Source organism: Salvelinus sp. IW2-2015, linkage group LG6.2 (assembly GCF_002910315.2).
Source record: "Salvelinus sp. IW2-2015 linkage group LG6.2, ASM291031v2, whole genome shotgun sequence".
Lineage (NCBI taxonomy): Eukaryota > Metazoa > Chordata > Actinopteri > Salmoniformes > Salmonidae > Salvelinus > Salvelinus sp. IW2-2015.
Genome location: NC_036846.1, coordinates 16,674,494 through 16,690,376, shown reverse-complemented (window position 1 = coordinate 16,690,376; position 15,883 = coordinate 16,674,494). Strand labels below are relative to the sequence as shown.

At 42.2% G+C, this 15,883-nt stretch overlaps 1 protein-coding gene across 4 annotated transcripts in view; it reads right to left on the bottom strand.

Annotated features, from left to right (window-relative positions):
• LOC111965883 (glycine receptor subunit alpha-4-like) overlaps window positions 1-15,883 on the bottom strand; it is an 83,525-nt gene that overhangs the window by 16,926 nt on the left and 50,716 nt on the right. The window lies entirely within an intron of this gene.

Below are 15,883 nucleotides of genomic sequence, written 5' to 3'. Positions count from 1 at the left end.
ATTGTTAGCGGATCAGTCACGATCCTGGCTCCCTCCTGTGAACTATGGACGGCTATCCCACCCCAGGCCCCTCCCCCAGGCTCCCTGTGTGCTGTCTGCCCTTTGTAACCTGGTGCGCTGTGTAACCTGGTGCCCAGTGTAACCTGGGCTGTGAACGACGGGTCTCTTCTGTGTGCGTCTCCAGTGTCCCTGCGGTTCGTCGAAGGGGACTCCTGGCTGTACCAGGCCTGGGTGCCTTCACTGAGTGTCGGTATAAACCTCAGGGTGGACCATGTCTGGGGAAGAGAGGGTCCACTCGCTGTACTGGTGCCAGGTTGCCCAGGGGCGAGTGTCCTGGTGGCCCAGTGTAACCTGGGCTGTGAACGACGGGTCCCGTCTGTGTAACCCTGGTGCCCAGTGTAAACCCTGATGTTTACAGCTGGGTGTCCACAGGCTACACAACTGGGCGCGACAGGTGTAACTTACACACGTGGGACTGGCTGAAGTAGGCTTTCTTCTCTGTGTAACTCTGTTCTAGAACACAGCCCAGGTCTACACTGGCAGGTGTACAAACCTGGGCTGTGCAAGAGAGGCGACGGCGTCGCAGGTTGTGTACATCACGCGTGAGTGCCGCCCAGTGTACCTCTTGGATTTTGCCTCCCCTTCACAACCCCTGTGATGCCACCCGCGTCAGTGTATACACTGCGGCATGTGAAGAGGGTCTGTGTCGGACTCCTGGGCATGCGCGGCTAGATCGATACCATGGTGTGGCCACAGTGTACCTGTGGCTGTGCTATAGAGGGTCCTTGTGTTATACTCGGTGCACAGATGTCCACCTCGGTGCCGCGCAGTTGTAACCTGGGTGTGAATCCCTGTGTGACCTTGACCGTGTAGGGGTGTGAGCAGGCACCAGGAGGGTCCTGTGTGACCTGGTGCCCAGTGTAACCTGGGCTGTGAAGAGGGTCCCTGTGTAACCTGGTGCCCAGTGTAACCTGGGCTGTGAGAGGGTCCCGTGTGTACTGGTGCCTAGTGCACCTGGTGCCCAGTGTAACCTGGTGCCCTGTGTAGCCTGGTGCCCTGTGTAGCCTGGGTGGTGAAGGTTCCAGACATATCACAAGGTTTCTGAACTGTACTCATCTGCTGAGTCCCATACACTCTTGTTCGAACCCCGGTCTCCTACGTGCCAAGACTGTGTTAGCCTAATGAGCTAAAGCCAAGGCATTTGCTTGAGAAACGAGCACACAAGTCTTCAGGTCTCAGGCAAGGTTACTTATCCAAATAACATAGTTCAACGAACCACCACCTCCATTTCAGAAGCACTGGCACATTTGATATGTGTATAGAGTTGGTTATGAGAAAAAGAATGAAACCCAACATGCGTTGGCCAGCTACACAGGCAAACACCTCGAAAAGCCACAACACTGACTCCATTCAATCCTGGAAGAGCCCCCAAATCTGATGAAACCGGGTAGCAAACTTAGCTACATAGATATGATTGTAATCTTTTTACATGATTGGGATGCTCTGGTGTTTCTGATGACTACATTTAAACAGGAAATAAAATGGTTTAAAAGCCTTGAATAGTATGACATATCACTCACTCAAACTTTGCTGTGATGTGTTTAATAAGATGATGCCTGCACAAAAAAAACATGCATTTTTAATGACAGGTGAGAGTAAAACCTTAGGATTTGATTTGCGGTCTCCTTGGATGTCTGACTAGCGTTCACTTTCTCCACCCTCCATTAAAAATCAATCATCAACTATATACCCCTGAGGGTTCTACTGAGCTACATCTCAGTCTCTCTTACTGCGGGAAAGTTCCTGAATTCCCCCTAGTCTTTGGTTCATCTGCTGTTGAATGAAGTTTACAGTTGATGCTACTGCATTGATGCACCTTCCATCTCTTTTACTCTCGCTTATGGCCACAGAGGCACACACACACACACACGCCGTGTTGTATGGGTAACCTGAATAGAATTCTATCCAGTAAATATATGTTTCATTCCTATCTGCTGTGAGACCAAGCTCCAAATAAAATTTCCAAAGACAAAAGCAATCTGATTTTCTTGACAAGTTTGAAATAGCGATTTCCTCTGAGCTGCAAATTTTTGAGTCGATCTCGCCTCAAGCGTTAAAAAACTAAATAGCTGTGACAGTTCTCTTCAGACTTCAAGAATTATTGACACATGAGAAACTGGTCTCCTTAAATACAATTGCGAAGGTGTTGGCATGGATTTCTGGGTGATTGTGACAGGCCGGCGGGAAGGTGACTGAGGACAATTACGTGAAAATCGAACAAATCTCCATAGGGTGTCCATTTTATGATGCCCATGTCAGTTGAGCCGCAAAAGGGTTCAGTGGAGTTGGGGAAACTTTTTTATTCACATTCTCGCTCAAGACGGAGTGAGCCGAGAGCATAAGCCAACCTACTTCCTCCTATATACTGTATCAGCGAGGCAATGCTCTGGAAACAAAGCTATTAGGCAAGACATACTTTTGAGAGAATGAGTGAATTTCAGCCTAGAATCGTGGAGCTGTCTTTAGGTGACTCATTATGTGCCTGGTAATACTAATAAGCACTGAGGACAGTTCAGTTTGAGATGATCCTCGGTGCTGGCACCCCGTGCATAAAGCAAAGTTATCGGTACTCATTGTGAATCTATTATTACGTGATTTACTTTTCTATTATTTCTCTATTTTCTCTCTGCATTCTTGGGAAGCTCCCATAAGTAAGCATTTCACTGTTCGTCTACACCTGTTGTTTACAAAGCATGTGACAAATACAATTGAAATGTTATTGTTTTTAAAGCTGTTACTTTAATAAGCAGTTAGAATTTTGACTTCGGGACTGAGAATATATTTATTTGGACCGTCCAACCCACCCATTACATACTGACTGCTACTATAATAAGCTAACTTTCAAAGACATAAAAAAAGAGAGTGGTCCTCGAGTTTGGATCCTTCCCAACATTATATAGGCTTCCTTCAGTTCACAACAGTTCAGCAGTTCTTAGGTCCTGTTTGTAATGGTCTGCAGCCRTCTCTCATGTGAATCTTGAATCTTTACCCAGGTGGCCTTGAAAGCTGTGAGATTCCTATGCATCCCCTTAGGCTTTACAGTACATCAACTCTCCATCAACCCTAACGCATTTCTAATCTGAGTATACACTGTCCTGCGTCGTCAAGGGTAAAAAATGACCTGACGTTGAATGGAAATTGTGCAACTTTATCTGACAGAGGTTGTGGCCTCCATCACGTCTGTATTGCTTGCATCTTTAGGTCAGTGGTGATGGCTCGACAGAGCAGCAGGAGCCTGTTAAATAAAACCGAGGGCCTCTTCCTAAATCACTGAGATGCAAGTTGGGGACATTGAATGACCTTTTCAGGCCTTCTCTACATCTTGTCTGATCTCTGCATCCACATCGGAGCGTGTCCAAGAATATCTAACAACTCTGTTTTCCTTATCGCTCTCCCTCCCTCCTCACAGAAGGCCTGTATTTTCTGTGTATCAGATTCCTGTAATGTGGTTAGTTTATTATTGACTTCCAGACAAGTAACAACATTTGGTCAACAATGTGTTTTGAAACGGAGGTTAAATTGTTGCCATATTTCTTGAAATTATAAACAAAGAGAGACATAGGGACTTGTAACTGCTCCGCTGTTGGAGAGGAGAAGAAAAAAATAATCTATATTTCTGCCATAGATCAAATGCAATTGGAAACCTCAAAGCTGTGGGATTGGGCAAACCTTGAACAGTGCTGTTACCAAATACAACAGGAGAATTGCATAATAACTCAACAGCTGTTCAGAATGAATTTTGGTGAGAAAAAGAAATTCCTGTACTACAAATTCCTGTACAACATCCTTGTCACTGAATTTTACATGCAGAAATCTAGCATGAATCGTTAGTTTCTAATTTTTACATCTCTCTTTGAGCAACAACCAAGACAGATGAACGCATAGCGAGAATTTGTCATTTCGTCAAGATGGCTGCATGCCATGTGACTAGTGTATTCATGCCATGTGCAAAGTGTATTCAACTCCCTGTCTTGTATGTCAGTTTTTGTTTAGCATCAAAGATGCAACTGCATAGTACTAACTCAGAATGAATGCGATATTTAACTTTGTCAGAAAACCACAGGACCAATATTTCCCATTTCATTAAGGGAGGTGAGTGTGTATATCTTCATCTTGTGTTGATTGTGTCGACCCAGTGTAATATGCTGACAGTCTGGTTCGAGAAGGAAGTACTCTGTCGACTTCCGTCAGCGCTGTCAGGAGCACTGAGTGTACGGTCAGCACAGCAACAGCATTTGACAGTCCTGTAACTATTGGAAACATGTTTGGAGGCCTCCCTTTGTTGCTTTTCAAGCTTTCATCACTTCTTGATTTGACAGATGATACAATATTAATACACTACTTATGTCAGTCATTAAAGGCTTACAATGGACTATTAAAGGACTATGCAAGTCATATGGGGCTGGAGCTTTCTGCTAATTCGGGGAGTTTATCTCCAGTGAGCTTTTGCAGCCAAATATCTTACAATGCTTTCAAAACAGTCCAGCCTTCTGCCTGAGCCTCACATAGCTAAAGGTTTTCTGACATTTGGAGCACCATTGAACAGCGTTATACAGTAGCATGTCTTCTACCCCCATACATAATGCACTGTTTTCTCTTTCTCCCATCAACTCCAAGCTTGGATTTCTGAGGCTATAATCTTCATGAGGAGTTGTGAGGCAACCAGTAAGGCTGAGGTAAAGCAAGAGAGACAGCTAACAACGCTATATAATATATCATGTGAACATTCACTACAATGCAGGGACAATGAGAAGATGCAACTGAAAGTGAAAGAAAACAGAACTGAGACAAGTCAGGAGTTGTAGAACTACAACTGTCTGACTGCATTGAACTGCATTGTATTAAATATATTTCAACTGGAGGAAGGGGGAAGGGTGTCCGGGTCAGTGTTTAGGGCACCGACTCTTCTCTCCACAGGCATCATTGGACCTCTAGGAGTCTATTAAGCACACTTCTTTACTTCCTCTTTCACCACATTAAAGCTATAGCTGACACTGTTAGCGTGGACTGTCTTAAATAATACATCCTCGCCTCTTGACCTACCTTAATGCAAGTCTCAAACTATTTTACTCAATGTTACTTTTACTCTGTTATTCAAAAAAGGAACTGGCACATTTGACCTCTGTTGCAGGTGCATGGTAACAATTGAATAACATGAGAAAAAGAAGAAACCCGCACTCTGCTCTTCTTCTTGGAGTCGAGGAAAAATTATACAAAATATAACATTCTGAATTTCATAAATGTTAGAATAAAGTGTGTACTAAGTGTATTAAACACYTCTAAAAACACTTTATTCGAATATTTACGAAATACATATTGTTATATTTGGTAACACGTACATTTTCCCTTGACTCCAACCCCATTCGATGCATTGAATGGAGCAAGGGTGCAAATTTTAAAAAAACTCTCAAAAGCTCTGACGAAGGCCTTATTCGTAAAGCTTAATAAAGAACAGTGATACGAGAGCAGAGTACGGGCTTCTCTTCTCTCATGTTACTCAAGCACTGTTGAAATAATTTTGCCTGACAACAAGAAGCAAATTGGCAGCGCCTCTGTGTAGAATTCACCGAATTAGATTCATTTTAATTAGACCGAGCCCATATTCAGCGCATGAATTGCAAACATATGCTGCCAATTGCTTTTTATTAGTGAGCCCAGTGATCAGAAAGCATTTCAATTGGGGATAGTGGCCCCGCCGCTCCTTGGATTTAGCACGCATCACGGGAAATCAGAGTCATTTAGACAGCCATGCGTTTTGTGTTATTAGCATAATGGGAGATGGAACTTAACAGGCCCTTCCACCTGTTGGAATAGGCATTTTTCATTTCCCCTAGCTGGGAAATTGTCCTTTAAATCTACTCAAGTTTTCAATTTTGCTCTCAGACAAAGGCCACCAATTTATGACAATTTTGCGTGCATGACTAAGTCACTTTGGATAAAAGCGTCTGCTGAATGGCATATATACTATCATCATCATCATCATCATCATCATCATCATCATCACAGGGCTCTACAGTTCGAGTATTTCACTCGCATTTGCCCCTAAAAATAGATATGTGCGAACGGGAAAAATTATTTAAGAGCACAGTGTGCAAGTAATTGACAGGTGACAGTTTATTTACTCACTACTTAACAGATAAAGCGGGAAATAAAGAATGCACTCTTTTGTGTATTCTGCCATTTTCTCTCAGACATGTTTGAGGAGCTATCCTCACTTAGCCTCCCCCTGCAAAGGAATGACCTGATCCTCCCCCAAGCCATGTCAGAGTTGAGGAATACAGTGACCAGACTGGAAGCACTAAAGCTTAGGGCAAAGGCAGGAGGCATGCTGGAGAAGATCCAGACCATGCTTGCTCAGCAGCAGGGTGATGAGAGGAGATTCCAGGTGTGTTAGGATGAGAGCTTATTAGGATGTAAGATAAATCGATGATTAAGACAGATTSTCAGTGTGAAAATCAATGTATTCGTTGCTCAATACAACAATTTGAGGATAAGGAGGGAAATGCAGTGAAGTCTTTAAAWWTTTTTTTATGGGAGACAGACAAATGGCCAGACATTTCATTGTGTGTCTGTGTGTGCGCGTGTTATTTATGCTAAATGGAATTAAACTGAAGGGGAATCTGAAAGGCTTCACAGATCTCACCAATCCCCAGCTGAAGTAGCAGATGGAGGCGTCCATCAACATCGGCGTGGTGGATGATCTCAAAGCCAGGTTTGGTGGTTTGCTGAAGGATGAGGGTGTCCAGAACCCAGTGGAGTCTTTCAGAGTGCTAAACCCTGACACATGGCCAGAAGACCAGGCCAGCCTTCTCCCCTTTGGCGATGATGGTGTGGCAGACCTGACAAGGCTTTTCAAGGAGCCTCTAGAGAGGTAAGAATTGATTTGACACTGCATTGCCATATGAGACAATGTTATGTTTGCATATTTGCAAACTCACTTGCTCTGTTCAATTGGGGTGGGGCAGTTTTGGGGCAGATTGGGGCAGATTGGGGTGCAACATTGCTGCAATCCACTATGAGTGTCAGGGGCTGAAAATCCTGGTTAGCCACAATTTCAACGACAAGTCCTACAGTGGCCTGTGGGAGACCATGACCTGTGGGACCCCTACAGGCAAGATTACAAGGTAGACTAACAGTCCTGAGTGGTTATGTATGGCATCCTTCTATGGTTGGTTTTGATAAGTTAATGTTAAGAGTTTAAATGAAATTGAAAGATATCATCTTTTCCCTCGAACATACTGGAGTTGGTGTAGCTTATGGTGGCGCTGCCCATTTCAGCCGCCCAGTGTGAGCGAGGCTTCTCTGCGCAGCACCGGATTAAGAATTCCACAAGAAGCTGCCTTGGGGTCTCTACCACCGAAGACCTGATGAGGATCAGCCTGGACTGGAGGGGCCTTCTGTCGAGGAGTTGGATCCTACTCCTGCCGGGGACCGCTCACTGACCTCTAAGCGTGCCAGACGGCCAACATACAAAAGCATCTGGACAACTGATCTCCTTTGCGTCTAGTAGGCATGGGTCAATGTGTGATTGGTGGTATGTGCTGTTGCACAGATGTGTGTCCCTTAGTACATGCGCACACACACACAAACACACACACACAGTGTAAATATGTATGGAATAAATAGTTTGTTAATAAACTCTGTTACTTGAACATTTTATACTGTGCTCCTGAATTTCTTTGTGTGCTCCTATATTTTTTCATTTAGGAGCACATGTACTCCTTGGGGAAAAAGTTAGTGTAGAACCCTGATTCATCTGTCTTTGCGCTAGCGTGTTTGATCAGCAAAAAAGACACCCTTTGTTACAACTGGGTTACATTGCAAAGTACAACGATGCGGTGCACAACTGACTGCTCATCTGACACGAATCACACGCTAAAATATTTAAAGTATGTGAATATATATATATATTTTTTACAATAAAACCAAATGAATGGAACCTCGTACACAGAGCGTTGACAAGCCCTATTTCATGTTACATATCATATCCACTGACCTTTATATGGTAATATATCAACATGTCATTTTTTGTCCTGAATGACCCATGTGGACCTTCTCGCTCTATGGCCAGTAACAGAAGCCCTTCGCTATTGATCAATAGCCTCATTGGGGAATGGGATTTGGAGAACATTGCAATTTACCCCTGCACATTCGTCTTCACTGCCACTGCACTATGGCGAACAGCGATGCTGCTCTATACAGTAGCAGGCTTCAGCAACTCCCAGTCGAACACAACAAAAGGGATCGCATCAACAGCTGGACAAAATACTTCCAATGAACAAGACGGACTAATATGCACTTGAAGCACTAAGTACTTTGACATGCAAACACAGGCCCAGCATTACTCAGACATTTTAAGACCTTTGCACTATCCTGCCGACCTTTTTGTAAATATTCGGTAAATATCTGTAGCTTTTCTCTGTTGTGTTTTACATATAAATATGTATCGTGTCTGTATGTACTTTGACTGCTGCAAAATGTTTTCTGAATCTGAAAATGCTCTGCCCGAGAAATTGTGAGAAACTGGCATGTGTCAGATGTAAAGGCCATATCTATCCTTTGTGAGCAGGGGGCGAAACCCCACAAGACAGCAAACTGGAATACAGTGCAAAGGGAAGGGATCATTGCCGCTACCTCGCTTTCCAACCAAGGTGCCTGAATTATGGAGCAAAGAAGAGGTCAGAAATACAGAAATATACCTGGGAGGAGAAACATGTTTTTGTTGAGTCGTGACTGGGTTGTGAAAGAGAAGTTGAGTCATAAAGGGTGATAGGGGAGTTCCTGGTTCAATTTACAGTAGAGGCTCTCTGTAAGACACATGACTCCAATATGTTTCACTGCTGGGCTGTTACTGTCATGGTGAGAAAGTTAAATGTATAACTTTAGAGCATTTACATTTCCTCAATTTTACACAAATTTCAGCTCTACCCGTTATGTAAATCAACATTGCAGGAAGTGTTGAACATCCCAAAATATTCTAATAGGCCTACTATATTATTTTTTATTCAAGACACCTATCTTAAGAATGAGGAATTGTATTTCCTGTTTACCATTGAAGTCTGAAGGAAGAGATCATAGGACACAGGATCACATTTGACTCCACTTCGCTGCCTCATCATTTGTCTATGGAGCGTCGAGAATTCATTATCATCCTTCAACAATTGTTTTTCAGAGTACAGTTGAGAATTGGCGGTATAGAGTGGGTGGGAAAATGCTGTACAGGGCTACAAGAGACACAGGAGCAGGCAGTAGAGTAAAAATAGTCCCGGGACATAAATTGACCTTGCGAGTTGTGTGGCTGGGTTGGAATCGACACAGTCTCATTTCTACAAACATAGCATATCATTTTTTTCCATTCTTATTGATCTCTCTTCCATCTCCACCTCATCACTGAACTATTAATATTCACTACTGTGTTTATGCTAAGTATTTTTTAAATTACTAAATATAATTTGTTTAGTGCGCAACGCAACAAATTGCTAAATTAGCTTTATGGAAACATTGTACATTTAGCCGTCTGATTGCAAGCCCTGGGGTATAATGATTTAAACTAATCCATGCTGCTAACCCACTAAGAAATCAATCGCCGCTTCCGACGCTCATGCACTCTAATTTGTAATGCAATCTTCAATCTTGCGGGAGTGAGTCTTGACATCTCTAGGGGCCCAACCAAAATGATGTCTCCAAGCTTAGCCTCGTCTCCAGACTGACCGGGATACAATAGGCCTCCACTCTTGAGGGTACAGCTACATCTGGTCTGAGGGTAGAGCTACATCTGGTCTAGGGGTAGAGCTACATCTGGTCTGAGGGTAGAGCTACATCTGGTCTGAGGGTAGAGCTACATCTGGTCTGAGGGTAGAGCTACATCTGGTCTGAGGGTAGAGCTACATCTGGTCTGTTGACCCAGATAACTCCATTCCAGTTTTAGCTGATCTACTCCTCTAGTTTCAGTCTTGCAACTTCCATATTTCTTCACACTGAAACCTTCAAACTATTCATATTGACTGTTCCCTCTAATGTGATGCTGCTATCAGCTAGGTGTCCGGATGTTACACGATTAGAAGTGAGAGAAGCTTTCTTTCCATCACGTTGGGTTTCTTCAACTCTTAATTGCTACATCTGCTGTCACTTTCAACCGTCTCACTGAGTGCCGACTCGCAAAAACCCAGCAGTTGATTATTCTATTATTAATTATCATGGCAGCTGTTTTTGTCTCTTTTCAACATCCATCTAAGTAACGAACTGATTAGGTAGAATCCAGTTTAATATGCGCATACATACTCAAAAGGTCACCCACTAATTGTGCCCAATGTAAGGATTTACATATGAAGAAATCCACACATTAATGAGCCCAATATATTTGTTTTTCTCAGGTATGTTGTCAAAGCTTTGGTATAAGGTCTTTAGAACTGCCTTTAAGTATTTCAGTCTAGTAACAGCTATTTTCAAATTGCTAGACTTAATGCTACTGAAGGCCTACTGTACAGTGAATGGCACTGATTGCATTGTTCTGCTCAGCACCTGAAGGACTTGATGAATCCTGTTAACACCTGCAATACTTCAACATCCTCCTTGTTGTCTTAAAAACAGCAATTACTCATAAAAATGTTGACAAGCGGATTGAACTCTACCCTGTTGATCCCACTGCTACACTACAGCAGGGTTTAAGGGCTTCTAGCAGGTGTGCTTCCCAAATGGAACAACACTATTCCCTATACAGTGCACTACTTTTGACCAGAGCCCTATGGGATTACGCTTCTATTTGGGACACACACCTGGTATACAGTCAGCTCTGCTGAGCCCTCAGTCTCCAGATATCTCCTGTCTCTCCCATCCTCCCTGTATTCAACACCTTCCCACACATCCAAGATCTGATATCAGCACGGATTGCCTCCTGTCAGTCTCACTGCAACACTGCTAGCATGGATCTCTGTTAGAGACAGTGACTGTGCAGGCTGTGAAAGAGGTCTTTGGGTCTGTTTAGGGCTGGAGATACGGCAGGAGCAGCTCTGGTTCAGGCCTGTCCCCGACTAAATAAATCTTGGTCGACCAAGAGCCGTCTGTTGTTGCACCAATCGATTGGTCAAAATTGTTTAAACGTGTATTTTTCCATATATTGACACTCCATGGTGTTTTAATTAAATCCACTATATTCACTGAGCTTGTCTGATGCTTTAAGCACACGGTTTGATTAAATAATTAAGACACACAAATTACTAGAGGGAGTGCGACCAGCAATTGATTTGATTGTGCCGGGCCCAGACTTGCTGCAGTGTGTAAAAATAAAATAAATACAGAAAAATACTGAGTGACTGTTACTAGCACCTGTTTTCTCTCTCTCCTCCCTGCTGCAGCAACTACCACAGAACATAAGTATTTATCGCCCTGTCCATGTTGCAACATAATTACAGCCATTTCTGAATGAAAAGTTCTGTTACCGAAATCCCTAATTTGTTTAAGAAAAACATTCCCTATTCCCTCGACCCTTGCTCTCTTTACGTTGCACATGTATCCATCTGTCACGTTCCTGACCTGTTTTTCCTTTTTCTTGTATTTATTTAGTTGGTCAGGGCGTGAGTTGGGGTGGGCTATCTATGTGTGATTTTCTATGTTGGGATGTTTGTGTTCGGCCGGGTATGATTCTCAATCAGAGGCAGCTGTCAATCGTTGTCCCTGATTGAGAATCATACTTAGGCAGCCTGGGTTTCACGTGTGTTTTGTGGGTGTTTGTATCTCGTGTCAGTGTTCGTGCCACACGGGACTGTTTTCGGTTTTGTCACGTTTGTTGTTTTTTTGTATTTGTAAGTGTTCAGTTTCGTTTCGATTTGATTAAATCAATATGAGCACTAACAACTCTGCGTTTTGGTCCGACCCTTACTCCTTCTCCTCATCCGAGGAGGAGGAATTAGACAGCCGTAACACCATCGCATGCACGTGACCAAATACCTATTCGCATGGGACTAGTATTACTGGAGAATGTTGTTTATGTAATTATTACTCCAGAATGTCCGTTATTCCAGAGGACGATTAGGACAGGATAAGTTTTTTTCCAAACTGCCACACTGTAATTCTTTATTTTCTTCCAATAAATTGACAGTTATGACGGAAACCTGGAGGTTTTTATTCTAGGAGTGAAGATACAGTATTTCAACATGTGGCCCTAACCAGGTGATAGGGCCACACTGATAACTCAAGCTTGGTTCCCAAGTTTCTAAACCATACCAAACCATATAGTGTCACCATAATATTTGAATTGAAGTGTGATCATAATCAGTGGTGACCCGTTACGTAAAATCTACAGGGAGAGCTCGAAAATCAAGTCCCTTGGGTGCTGCCATAGAGTTACATTATAAGTTCCCATCCAAGGCTCAAGGTCATTGGCCACAGATAAAATCAAGTCAAATCACGTTATATCTACCGTAGCTTTGATTGGACTGAGCATGTCAACATCATACTTTCAAAATCGTAGCTAGCAAGCTAGACAAGCAGTCATCATTATGAATCTGTAAGGGCTGTCGCTCTCCTCATCCTCGGACGAGGAGAGGAGAGAAGGATCATCAGACCAATATGCAGCATTAGGGAAATAAGCCATCTTTTTATTTAACACGACGGCAACACGAAACAAAACACTTTCAAATAAACAAAACAAGAAAACGACGTGACGAAACCTGAACATAAACTTACATAACTAAACGTAAACTCACGGACAGGAAACAGACGACATCAAAATAAACGAACAGCCAAACAGTCCCGTATGGTACATACATTCGACGACACAGGAGACAATCACCCACCAACAAACAGTGAGAACACCCTACCTAAATATGACTCTTAATTAGAGGAGAACGCAAAACACCTGCCTCTAATTAAGAGCCATACCAGGCAACCACAACCAACATAGAAACAGATAACATAGACTGCCCACCCAAAACACATGCCCTGACCTAAACACATACAAAAACAACATAAAACAGGTCAGGACCGTTACAGAATCAAGTCGACAATCTACTGGCAAATCCTTTTCAAGGATAAATAATAGAGATAGATAATAATAGATAATAGATAATAATAATAGATAAATAATAAAGAAATAATAGATAAAACATATTGGACATTTCGGACATTTGACATCAACATTACACAACAAGTTGGAAATCACAAATTCAACAATGAGTGGTTTGGAAGGAATCAGTGGCTAACTGCAAGCATTGCAAAGCAATAACTAGCCTGCTATTCAGTTGAGAGGATATGTGGTCCAAGTCTGGGTTTAAGGGTCTCTTTAACAAGTTAAAAAAGATAAACATTCACATGCAATATCATGGGCCAGAAAAGGTTGAATACATTGGCTTCTGCCACATTCAAAACAACTGAGAAAAATTGAGAAACGGAGAAAACAAATTCAGTTTCAACCCGATGATTCGTCTGACAAACAAAGAACTTCGCGTCCTGCAGGCCCAGGCATGGATCCAAGCTGGCGAGTCATTCAATGATGTCATTTTCACAGACAAATCAACTGTGTCCCTTGAGCAATTTGCTCAAAATTTCTACAAAAAAAGGAAGAAGGTCAAGCAAGCAGAGTCCCAAGCATCCCCTCAAACTCCATGTGTGGGGGGCGATTTCTCACCAGAGACCAGGCCCATATTTGATTTTTGTTGGTAAGTTCGGCTATTTACAAATCAAAAAGGTACATCAAATATGGTAGCCTACACCGCAAGGACTGCTATGTGTTCCACAATAATTCACTGTTGCCTCCTTTTTCAGGTATCATGGCACAATATTTCTTTGATGAAGAAATCATAAAGAGTTATGCTGGACCCTATGATTAAGTAGACCTTCATGTAGTAAAATAAAATAAAAAGACTTACAACACCTACGGTAGGCCTACAGTATATCTAAAAAATGTTTTTTTTAATCTCTACATGCATCAACTGAAAACATTAATCCGTAACTCTGTCAAATCTACAAGCAAAGGTGAACTGGTCAAGGCCATTAGGACGTTTTGGCTAGAGAAATTGACGATACAACAATGCAACAAATACATTGATCATCTCAGCAAGGTTTACCTGTGGTCATGGAATTAGGTGGCTGTGCAACTAAAATGTAGTTTAAATAACCATCTGCATTTATGTATTTTTTCTAGTTATTTTAACGAAAGCATAAAGATGTTGATGAAGAAATACTGTACTGCTGTTTTGAGTTAGAAATGTAACACTTCAGAGTACTTAAGCATCGAATACATTGCAGGTAGGGGGATGTTCACACCTACAGTAGCCAGGCTATAAAGAGTATTGTCCAGTGAAAATCGTGCTACAAGTGTTTGAAAACCTATTTTAAAAATGCCACCAGCTGTCCATCACTACTGTAAATAAAAACACAGCATCTTGTTTACATTCTTTATTGTAACCACAATGTCACAAATAATTTGCATCTACCTTTCCAATTACTTCTAGAGTTTGGGATTAATTTGATAAATATTATGTTTTTATTCCAAGAAAAACGATGGAGGATGGAACGGAAACAAATGGCGCTGTTCAACGTGACGGTCGGGACTAGGGTTCAAATCCCCGATGGGCAGGAAGGAGTAGGCTGTCCTTGTAAATAAGAATTTGTTCTTAACTGACTTGCCTAGTTAAATAAAAAGGTTACACTAAGAGCATAACATTTCTAAACCATAATTGTAGTCTAACCAACACCCAAACCGAGATTGTCAAAATAAAAATCTCATTGATTTATCAAGACCAGTCCCCATACTTGTCTCAGAGCAGTAGGAAACAGTGATAAAACAGTTGTAGGCTATTGCTTCAAATCCTATTGCTTCTAACTTCTATATGCTCTTTAAATAAATATGACCTACACCACTTTTAACATCACATTACTCAACACTAGTGAGACTCATGTCGCCTACGGTAGGCCTACAGTATATCGAAAAATATGACATGACTCTCCGCCAATAATTACATATGGAGGATATTTCTGTAATTCAGTGACATTTATTCCTATAGTAATTCGTTATGGATCCATAACTAAATAAACATGGCTTTTGAAAGAGTATTTGTATCATTATTTTATTAACGAAAGCTTAAAGATGCCATTATTAGTTACATTGTTTTAGTTTGAACGTGCAGACTGGCACTAAGAACAGAACAGCGGGAATGTTTCCCTAGTCAGCGCAATTATTAGTGCAATGCCCCCTAAAGTGTCGGCAGTGTGGCGGGGGGTCCACCCCCCCTTCCTTCCCCATGGGCTAGGTTGGTCTTCTGTGCATGGCTCTGTGGCCCATGCCGTGCCCCCTGCCCTTGTGCCTTGAACCCCGCGCGCTTTCAGTGGATACAGCTGAGCACTGCAAGGCAATCCCATTGTGCGCCACTCGGGAGCCATGACCAAAATATACATTGTCCTGCTAATAACAGGGTTAATAATATATCTGTGAGAATATCCAGTCGGGCTTTTATATAATTCTAAATTAATAATAAATCCCTTTGTTTAAAAAATAACAATATTTTGGAGATTGAGTTTTCAAATAACATAAAATGAGTGAGAAAAATGCCATTCTTGAACATGGGGTGAGACAGTTACTAATTTGTAAATGAAGCCAGTTTGTTATTTAGAATGATTTATTTCTGTATTTAGAGGGAGAGAAACCAAAAACCTACAGTCATCTCATGGGTCTACCAGTCGAGGCCAGCACGGGTATTGAACCAGCATCTGTAACACAGCTTGCACTGCTATGCAGTGTCTTAGATCGTTGCGTCACTCAGGCGCTGTACAACGTGACCGGTCGGGAGTGGCCTACAGTACTACAGTAAGAGAAAAATAATCCTAA